We start from the raw sequence: 10,249 nt of genomic DNA, 5'->3' as shown, positions 1-10,249 counted from the left end.
GTGTCCCCAAGCCGGGTGGAGAGTCTAGCGCGCTCCACTTGGTGCTTGTGCCACTTTCGCACTTCCCAAGGCCCACATAGCCATGATGATCAACCAATCTCAGGTCATGCTCCATACAATCTAACAGGTCATTGCACACAAATACAGTAGTCAACTTTGTTGAATATAGGCTGAATACAGTTCAGCAGCTCTCTGTATTGTGACTTAGGAGATTTACAGGAAGCATAACCGGGTCGCTGTCTGAGATTTCATGGCTGGTGCCAGAGGACGGTCTGTGTTCAAGCTGGGGTCACTAAGATTTAGCTTCAGTTACAATGCCACCAAATCAAAACGCCTTATAACATACTGAGGGCTTAAGATTTCCGAATGATGGAGGTGTTGCTTAATTTCTAGTATAGTGTATAGAAAAAGTTTGTTTAAGAAACAATGCAAGCATCACCAATGACAGCAAAGTCTGAATGGATAACATGTGAAGGGTGTGTACATTTAATAGATAAATAGACTAAGTACAATAATTATTGTAGTTAAAGTTGGATATTCAATTCAGTGGGAAAGCAACACCTCTCTTTATACCACTTTTTTCGTAAATTAAATATTGACTAAGGATAGATGGCCAAACGATGCCAGTAACGTGTCCCCAAGCTGGGTGGAGAGTCTAGCGCGCTCCATTTGGTGCTTGTGCCACTTTCGCGCTTCCCAAGGCTCACATAGCCATGATGATCAACCAATCCCAGGTCATGCTCCATACAATCTAACAGGTCATTGCACACAATTACAGTAGTCAACTTTGTTGAAATACAGGCTGAATACAGTTCAGCAGCTCTCTGTATTGTGACTTAGAAGATTTACAGCAAGCATAACCGGGTCGCTGTCTGAGATTTCATGGCTGGTGCCAGTGGACGGTCTGTGTTCAAGCTGGGAACACTCAGATTTAGCTTCAGTTACAATGCCACCAAATCCATACAACATATAACATACCGCGGGCTTAAGATTCCCGAGTGATAGAGGTATTGCTTAATTTCTAGTATAGTGTATAGAAAAAGTCTGTTTAAGAAACAATGCAAGCATCACCAATGACAGCAAACTTTGCCTTGATAACATGTGAAGGGTGTGTACATTTAATAGATAAATAGACGAAGTACAATTGTAGTTAAAGTTGGATATTAAATTCAGTGGGAAAGCAACACCTCTCTTTATACCACTTTTTTCATAAATTAAATATTGACTAAGGATAGATGGCAAAAGGATGCCAGTCACATGACCCCAAGCTGGGTGGAGAGTCTAGCGCGCTCCACTTGGTGCTTGTGCCACTTTCGCGCTTCCCAAGGCCCACATAGCCATGATGATCAACCAATCCCAGGTCATGCTCCATACAATCTAACAGGTCATTGCACACAATTACAGTAGTCAACTTTGTTGAATACAGGCTGAATACAGTTCAGCAGCTCTCTGTATTGTGACTTAGGAGATTTACAGGAAGCATAACCGGGTCGCTGTCTGAGATTTCATGGCTGGTGCCAGAGGACGGTCTGTGTTCAAGCTGGGGTCACTAAGATTTAGCTTCAGTTACAATGCCACCATATCAAAACGCCTTATAACAAACTGAGGGCTTAAGATTTCCGAATGATGGAGGTGTTGCTTAATTTCTAGTATAGTGTATAGAAAAAGTTTGTTTAAGAAACAATGCAAGCATCACCAATGACAGCAAAGTCTGAATGGATAACATGTGAAGGGTGTGTACATTTAATAGATAAATAGACTAAGTACAATAATTATTGTAGTTAAAGTTGGATATTCAATTCAGTGGGAAAGCAACACCTCTCTTTATACCACTTTTTTCGTAAATTAAATATTGACTAAGGATAGATGGCCAAACGATGCCAGTAACGTGTCCCCAAGCTGGGTGGAGAGTCTAGCGCGCTCCACTTGGTGCTTGTGCCACTTTCGCGCTTCCCAAGGGCCACATAGCCATGATGATCAACCAATCCCAGGTCATGCTCCATACAATCTAACAGGTCATTGCACATAATTACAGTAGTCAACTTTGTTGAATACAGGCTGAATACAGTTCAGCAGCTCTCTGTATTGTGACTTAGGAGATTTACAGGAAGCATAACCGGGTCGCTGTCTGAGATTTCATGGCTGGTGCCAGTGGACGGTCTGTGTTCAAGCTGGGGTCACTCAGATTTAGCTTCAGTTACAATGCCACCAAATCCAAACACCATATAACATACCGTGGGCTTAAGATTCCCAAGTGATAGAGGTATTGCTTAATTTCTAGTATAGTGTATAGAAAAAGTCTGTTTAAGAAACAATGCAAGCATCACCAATGACAGCAAAGTTTGCCTTGATAACACATGAAGGGTGTGTATATTTAATAGATGAATAGACGAAGTACAATTGTAGTTAAAGTTGGATATTAAATTCAGTGGGAAAGCAACACCTCTCTTTATAACACTTTTTTCATAAATTAAATATTGACAAAGGATAGATGGCCAAATGATGCCAGTCACGTGACCCCAAGCTGGGTGGAGAGTCTAGCGCGCTCCACTTGGTGCTTGTGCCACTTTCGCGCTTCCCAAGGCCCACATAGCCATGATGATCAACCAATCCCAGGTCATGCTCCATACAATCTAACAGGTCATTGCACACAATTACAGTAGTCAACTTTGTTGAATACAGGCTGAATACAGTTCAGCAGCTCTCTGTATTGTGACTTAGGAGATTTACAGGAAGCATAACTGGGTCGCTGTCTGAGATTTCATGGCTGGTGCCAGAGGACAGTCTGTGTTCAAGCTGGGGTCACTCAGATTTAGCTTCAGTTACAATGCTACCAAATCAAAACACCATATTACATACCGAGAGCTTAAGATTTGCGAATGATGGAGGTGTTGCTTAATTTGTGGTATAGTGTATAGAAAAAGGTTAATGTTTAAGAATTAAGCATCTTTCTGATACAAAAAAGTTCAATTTTTTTCAGGAAGTGTGATAGCGAATGTGTAAGAAAAAGGATAAAACTAGACAATCTGATGCTAAAATCAGATTGATGACTATGGTGGAAATTAAAGGAATATGATCTTTGTGATTTATTGTTAGCTAGTGGTTTGTTTTGAGCAGGTGCATTAAAGTGAAGCTGTTCTGAGTATGGCTGCCATGTTGTGTGGTTGATTGCACACATTGAACTCTAACTTAGTACAAGTGCTTTATCACAAAGACAAATTAAAACCGGAGCAACCAAGTATTTAAAGTGAATGTGTGAGGAAAAGAGACAATCTCCGTAGACTTGAAAGGAGAGTCATTTCTAGTGATTCTGATTTGAGACATCTAAGAATTTAAATATCTCTGTTAATTTCAATTGACAATAACATACTCAAACAGTTTTCATTCTGTTTTCATTAAGAAAATTACGAAAGAAAAAACTTGACAAGTGGGCCGCAAACAAACATCAATATTTAATAAATGTACACTAGTTTCGTAATTGAGTGCCCGCGGTAGGCCTAAAAATCTCACACTCACTCACTCACTGAGACAGACACTCTGCCCCAATGACCATAATATTGGAAGTGCACTAATTGCACAAGTGCACTACCACAAATTAAAACAAATTAAAACTTGAGTAACCTTTACCTAGTATTTCAAGTGAACACGTGAGGAAAGGAGCCATTTAAAAAACAAGGGAATATGATGCTATTACATGTATTAACGTTATCTGTATGATATGGATGAATTTCAGGAATGATCTTTGTTCTCAGTGCAACTTGCATGTAAAAAGTCTGAAAACAAGATCATTTTAGGACTTTACTGAGTTACTGCAAGTTAAGTAGAACACTTATATCAACCCAGTTATATATTTCAAACTGTCCTTGCAATTTGTGATGAGATTAATTATTGTGGCAATGCCACTAAATTCATAAATAATACTATCATTTTCTACACAACCATGTCATTGTAATGTGATTAAGAAATGGAAAATATCATGCAGGCACAAAAGGTGCTTTCAATTTGCAAAAATTATTGTTCAAAGTGTGCATAAATTGAAGTTCCTACAGAACCATGCATAAAAGAAACAAACCTTACTCTTACCAGTAAATTAATGCACTTGTAAGCAATGGTACATGTATAACTTATAAGGCAAGGAAGTGAAACAATTTGGGAGCTCAATCAGATTGAGTTGTGCATTAATTAGTTACAGAGGGCAATGATACAATGTATCTTCCAACCAAGTGTACCGGTATATATACATATTTATATAATAACCCAAGTTATTCACGGATTTTGATTGGTTCTTGCCTATGATCTATTAGTGGACAGACGCACGATTGACGTCACCATCAGCTTTTATGCGAATAAAGTTTAATTCTTTATTATATAAAACAAATAGATTCCATGTTGCCGTGGGTCTGTTCAGTAATAGATCACAGAAGACGTCAAAATGTGGTGAGAACATCAGTGACAGACTCGGCTATCGCCTCGTGAGCCACTTTTTTGTTCTTACCACATTTTGACGTCATCTGTGATCTATTACTGAACAGACGCACGGCAACATGGAATCTATTTGTTAAAATATATATATACACACACTTTACCAGTTTTCTGAGTATGTATAAAAGCACAAGAACCAGTAATTGCCAATCTTACATTATAATTTTGTTATCACAATATAATTATGAAGTGTACTTGTCATTAATTAAAAATGATAAATATTAATATCTTTCTAAGTCTAAACTATACACAGAGGTACATGTAAAATGAAACCATTCCTGAAACTAACTGGTTGGATGTCTTAATGCAAGGCAATTATAACAAGGGGTAGGGAATATGTACAGGGTAAACAAATTCATGTCATATGCCACACATGATTTGCCCCAACTCTTGGAATTAGCTTTAGATCATATCATACTAAGTGGCATATTTTGTAATGCTCAGAGAACTGTACCACTTACATGTATGTTAATATTCACTGCAAAACTGATCATCTTAAACTTAAAATATCAATCTCTTTTTACATACACTGAAATTATTAACAACCTGATTGTCTCTTCCACCTTTTCTTTGCAGAGAGAAGACGCTATGAAAGTAAGGGACAGGTCGTTATTTAGAGAGTCGCAAGGCTGATAGAAAGAGGGAGAATGTCATAAGCTGCTCCAACATTTTCAGATGCTAAAATGAAAGAATTGTAGTTGTGTGATTTCTTCCTCTGTTTGCATTAATTAAAAAATAATAATTAAAAATGCAGGTCACAGCTCACAGGTCAGACGTCACAGGTAATTGTTTTACCAGTACAGGCTGGACCCCAAACATTCATTAAAGCTAACCTTGATCCTAAGTAAGCCAAACTAAAAGCTTTCAGGCCTTATTACATGCATTTACATGTAGAAATCACTGGTGATCCTTGCAATTATCTGATTCGCTGACAGCCGTGCAACTTATTCCCAAATCCCTCTATTTTTTTGTTCCTAACTGGATCAATAAAAGATTGGTACTGACTAAAATCCTGTAATTTAGCAATCAAATGATTATTGTTTGATTTGCAAATGGATGTAATAAAATGGTAAGTGAACTTCATGTCATGCAATTTTGGTCTGGAATCATACTTGTGATTTTAAATAGAACTTGCGCACTTAAGATTTCAGACCACATTTCACTCCACTCAGTTGAATTACCATCATTAATGTTAGCATTGGTAAATGGTAAGGGTTGTTCCTGTATTGGTAAGACAACGATCTGTGACTTGTCACCTGTGTTTTGTACTTGCCGGATTAATAACTAAAAAAAAAAGTACATAGTCAGGCTGAGAGCCAGTTAAGAACCTCTTTAGTTTGGTTTTGTGAAAACATGAATAAAGATAAAGAATTGCAAAACTGCAGTCTACATGTAACAGGTCATTACTGTAAGTTTGTAGTCGAACTTACCGAAGGTAACACCCCCCACACAACTTTAAGAACATGTTAAGAACGCTCTCACCCTAAAATCGCAAAAAGATAAGAAACTTTAGTCTCAGCCCAAAAATAAGATGTTAATTAAAAGGGTATATGCATGGTTATGATGGTCTTTCCTGAGCTAGAACTCTCAGCTTTCCTCTCCACTCGACTCCACTGGCAGAGAGCTCATGTTTTAAGAATAAAAAAAGGCGCTTATTTTATTTTTCGGATACTTCTCGAAAAAACCCTAAAATAATGAACTCGAGGTACATACTGCGATATTGATTTTTCGACGTAAAAACCTTACTTGGAAGTCCTTTGCTCACCTCCGTACAAACTCAAGTCCCCAATTTCGCGATCGCCCAAGCGTCTTAATCGAACAAAAGACGCTTCTTTTGGACGAATTTTGCATGATACTGTAAAAGTAAGATAGTTCAGAAGATGAGAGACACAGTTGCGAGACTTTGCCGCGAAAGGTCGCAAACCTGACTAAATACATGATACACAAAAAAAACATCATGTGAGACATCAGTGCAAACTTAAGGATACGTTTGACACATGCAAAGAGCGAAGAGAAAAACAAAACTCCCCACCCCAAGGGCAGTTTGGGAAGGAAAAGGGAAAAGTATTGTTTCTTCGTGACGTGCCATCTGAAACAGCAAGTAGGTATACGTTAGGTTAAGAATATAAGTGCGGGTTATCTCTTCAGAAGCTCCCAGTCTGGCATCATAAAGCTGGAATGGTGGGTAGAGGAAAGCCTTTGAAAGAAACCAAGGGTGAGAGATGATCTTACTGTAACAGCTACGCCACACGTTGGTTCGCATAAAACCTCCGAGCGTTCACAACTAAGGTTATCTCTCTTACCGTTCTGAAGATATTCCAAGTCCTATTAGTGACATTTCGCTAAGTTTTCGTTCAAAACAAATACAACCAGCTACGTTTTTAATCGATAGGACTGGATAGCTCGGCACTTATAAAAAAAATTCTTAAAAATTCCGCCAACCCTTCCGTTACTCAAGTCAAACGAATTACCCACAATGCCTTTCAAACCTAATAAAAGATATTAAGCCCTTATTAAGCGACTTGTATTTCCTATTTTTTTAGCCTTCCGAAGTTGACCCAAAAAATCGGCCATTTTTGAAAAATTTCCTTTGGTCCCCCCTTTGCTACTTTGCCAAAAATGGCCATTTTCGACACTTTTGCGAAAAATGTTATTTCTCCTCTAATAGGTCTTTTTTCATGCGGTTTTTTGCATAGCGCAAATCTAGGATAGTTTAGCTTTCAATCCATACTAATTAGGCCATCAGGCGACTTGTATTTCCTATTTTTTAGCCTTCCGAAGTTGACCCAAAAAATCGGCCATTTTTGAAAAATTTCCTTTGGTCCCCCCTTTGCTACTTTGCGAAAAATGGCCATTTTCGACACTTTTGCGAAAAATGTTATTTCTCCTCTAATAGGTCTTTTTTCATGCGGTTTTTTGCATAGCGCAAATCTAGGATAGTTTAGCTTTCAATCCATACTAATTAGGCCATCAGGCGACTTGTATTTCCTATTTTTTTAGCCTTCCGAAGTTGACCCAAAAAATCGGCCATTTTTGAAAAATTTCCTTTGGTCCCCCCTTTGCTACTTTGCGAAAAATGGCCATTTTCGACACTTTTGCGAAAAATGTTATTTCTCCTCTAATAGGTCTTTTTTCATGCGGTTTTTTGCATAGCGCAAATCTAGGATAGTTTAGCTTTCAATCCATACTAATTAGGCCATCAGGCGACTTGTATTTCCTATTTTTTTAGCCTTCCGAAGTTGACCCAAAAAATCGGCCATTTTTGAAAAATTTCCTTTGGTCCCCCCTTTGCTACTTTGCGAAAAATGGCCATTTTCGACACTTTTGCGAAAAATGTTATTTCTCCTCTAATAGGTCTTTTTTCATGCGGTTTTTTGCATAGCGCAAATCTAGGATAGTTTAGCTTTCAATCCATACTAATTAGGCCATCAGGCGACTTGTATTTCCTATTTTTTTAGCCTTCCGAAGTTGACCCAAAAAATCGGCCATTTTTGAAAAATTTCCTTTGGTCCCCCCTTTGCTACTTTGCGAAAAATGGCCATTTTCGACACTTTTGCGAAAAATGTTATTTCTCCTCTAATAGGTCTTTTTTCATGCGGTTTTTTGCATAGCGCAAATCTAGGATAGTTTAGCTTTCAATCCATACTAATTAGGCCATCAGGCGACTTGTATTTCCTATTTTTTTAGCCTTCCGAAGTTGACCCAAAAAATCGGCCATTTTTGAAAAATTTCCTTTGGTCCCCCCTTTGCTACTTTGCAAAAAATGGCCATTTTCGACACTTTTGCGAAAAATGTTATTTCTCCTCTAATAGGTCTTTTTTCATGCGGTTTTTTGCATAGCGCAAATCTAGGATAGTTTAGCTTTCAATCCATACTAATTAGGCCATCAGGCGACTTGTATTTCCTATTTTTTTAGCCTTCCGAAGTTGACCCAAAAAATCGGCCATTTTTGAAAAATTTCCTTTGGTCCCCCCTTTGCTACTTTGCGAAAAATGGCCATTTTCGACACTTTTGCGAAAAATGTTATTTCTCCTCTAATAGGTCTTTTTTCATGCGGTTTTTTGCATAGCGCAAATCTAGGATAGTTTAGCTTTCAATCCATACTAATTAGGCCATCAGGCGACTTGTATTTCCTATTTTTTTAGCCTTCCGAAGTTGACCCAAAAAATCGGCCATTTTTGAAAAATTTCCTTTGGTCCCCCCTTTGCTACTTTGCGAAAAATGGCCATTTTCGACACTTTTGCGAAAAATGTTATTTCTCCTCTAATAGGTCTTTTTTCATGCGGTTTTTTGCATAGCGCAAATCTAGGATAGTTTAGCTTTCAATCCATACTAATTAGGCCATCAGGCGACTTGTATTTCCTATTTTTTTAGCCTTCCGAAGTTGACCCAAAAAATCGGCCATTTTTGAAAAATTTCCTTTGGTCCCCCCTTTGCTACTTTGCGAAAAATGGCCATTTTCGACACTTTTGCGAAAAATGTTATTTCTCCTCTAATAGGTCTTTTTTCATGCGGTTTTTTGCATAGCGCAAATCTAGGATAGTTTAGCTTTCAATCCATACTAATTAGGCCATCAGGCGACTTGTATTTCCTATTTTTTTAGCCTTCCGAAGTTGACCCAAAAAATCGGCCATTTTTGAAAAATTTCCTTTGGTCCCCCCTTTGCTACTTTGCGAAAAATGGCCATTTTCGACACTTTTGCGAAAAATGTTATTTCTCCTCTAATAGGTCTTTTTTCATGCGGTTTTTTGCATAGCGCAAATCTAGGATAGTTTAGCTTTCAATCCATACTAATTAGGCCATCAGGCGACTTGTATTTCCTATTTTTTTAGCCTTCCGAAGTTGACCCAAAAAATCGGCCATTTTTGAAAAATTTCCTTTGGTCCCCCCTTTGCTACTTTGCGAAAAATGGCCATTTTCGACACTTTTGCGAAAAATGTTATTTCTCCTCTAATAGGTCTTTTTTCATGCGGTTTTTTGCATAGCGCAAATCTAGGATAGTTTAGCTTTCAATCCATACTAATTAGGCCATCAGGCGACTTGTATTTCCTATTTTTTTAGCCTTCCGAAGTTGACCCAAAAAATCGGCCATTTTTGAAAAATTTCCTTTGGTCCCCCCTTTGCTACTTTGCGAAAAATGGCCATTTTCGACACTTTTGCGAAAAATGTTATTTCTCCTCTAATAGGTCTTTTTTCATGCGGTTTTTTGCATAGCGCAAATCTAGGATAGTTTAGCTTTCAATCCATACTAATTAGGCCATCAGGCGACTTGTATTTCCTATTTTTTAGCCTTCCGAAGTTGACCCAAAAAATCGGCCATTTTTGAAAAATTTCCTTTGGTCCCCCCTTTGCTACTTTGCGAAAAATGGCCATTTTCGACACTTTTGCGAAAAATGTTATTTCTCCTCTAATAGGTCTTTTTTCATGCGGTTTTTTGCATAGCGCAAATCTAGGATAGTTTAGCTTTCAATCCATACTAATTAGGCCATCAGGCGACTTGTATTTCCTATTTTTTTAGCCTTCCGAAGTTGACCCAAAAAATCGGCCATTTTTGAAAAATTTCCTTTGGTCCCCCCTTTGCTACTTTGCGATAAATGGCCATTTTCGACACTTTTGCGAAAAATGTTATTTCTCCTCTAATAGGTCTTTTTTCATGCGGTTTTTTGCATAGCGCAAATCTAGGATAGTTTAGCTTTCAATCCATACTAATTAGGCCATCAGGCGACTTGTATTTCCTATTTTTTTAGCCTTCCGAAGTTGACCCAAA

General features: G+C 38.1%; 1 long non-coding RNA gene across 2 annotated transcripts in view; it reads right to left on the bottom strand.

Annotated features, from left to right (window-relative positions):
- The window catches only part of LOC138045497 (uncharacterized), a 31,880-nt gene extending 25,499 nt beyond the window's left edge, over positions 1 to 6,381 (bottom strand). Inside the window, exons 1-2 of one of the 2 annotated variants that reach the window (XR_011131592.1) lie at positions 6,248 to 6,381; positions 5,913 to 5,965 (exon numbers count right to left, since the gene is read on the bottom strand). This is a non-coding gene — a long non-coding RNA (uncharacterized lncRNA). Of the gene's footprint in view, positions 1 to 5,912; positions 5,966 to 6,228 lie in introns of both variants that reach the window. The other variant, XR_011131593.1, reaches the window with a different exon arrangement.
- Between the last annotated feature and the right edge of the window lie 3,868 nt (positions 6,382 to 10,249).

This window comes from Montipora capricornis, chromosome 4 (assembly GCF_036669925.1).
Source record: "Montipora capricornis isolate CH-2021 chromosome 4, ASM3666992v2, whole genome shotgun sequence".
Classification (NCBI taxonomy): domain Eukaryota; kingdom Metazoa; phylum Cnidaria; class Anthozoa; order Scleractinia; family Acroporidae; genus Montipora; species Montipora capricornis.
This window is presented reverse-complemented; position numbering and strand designations above follow the sequence as displayed.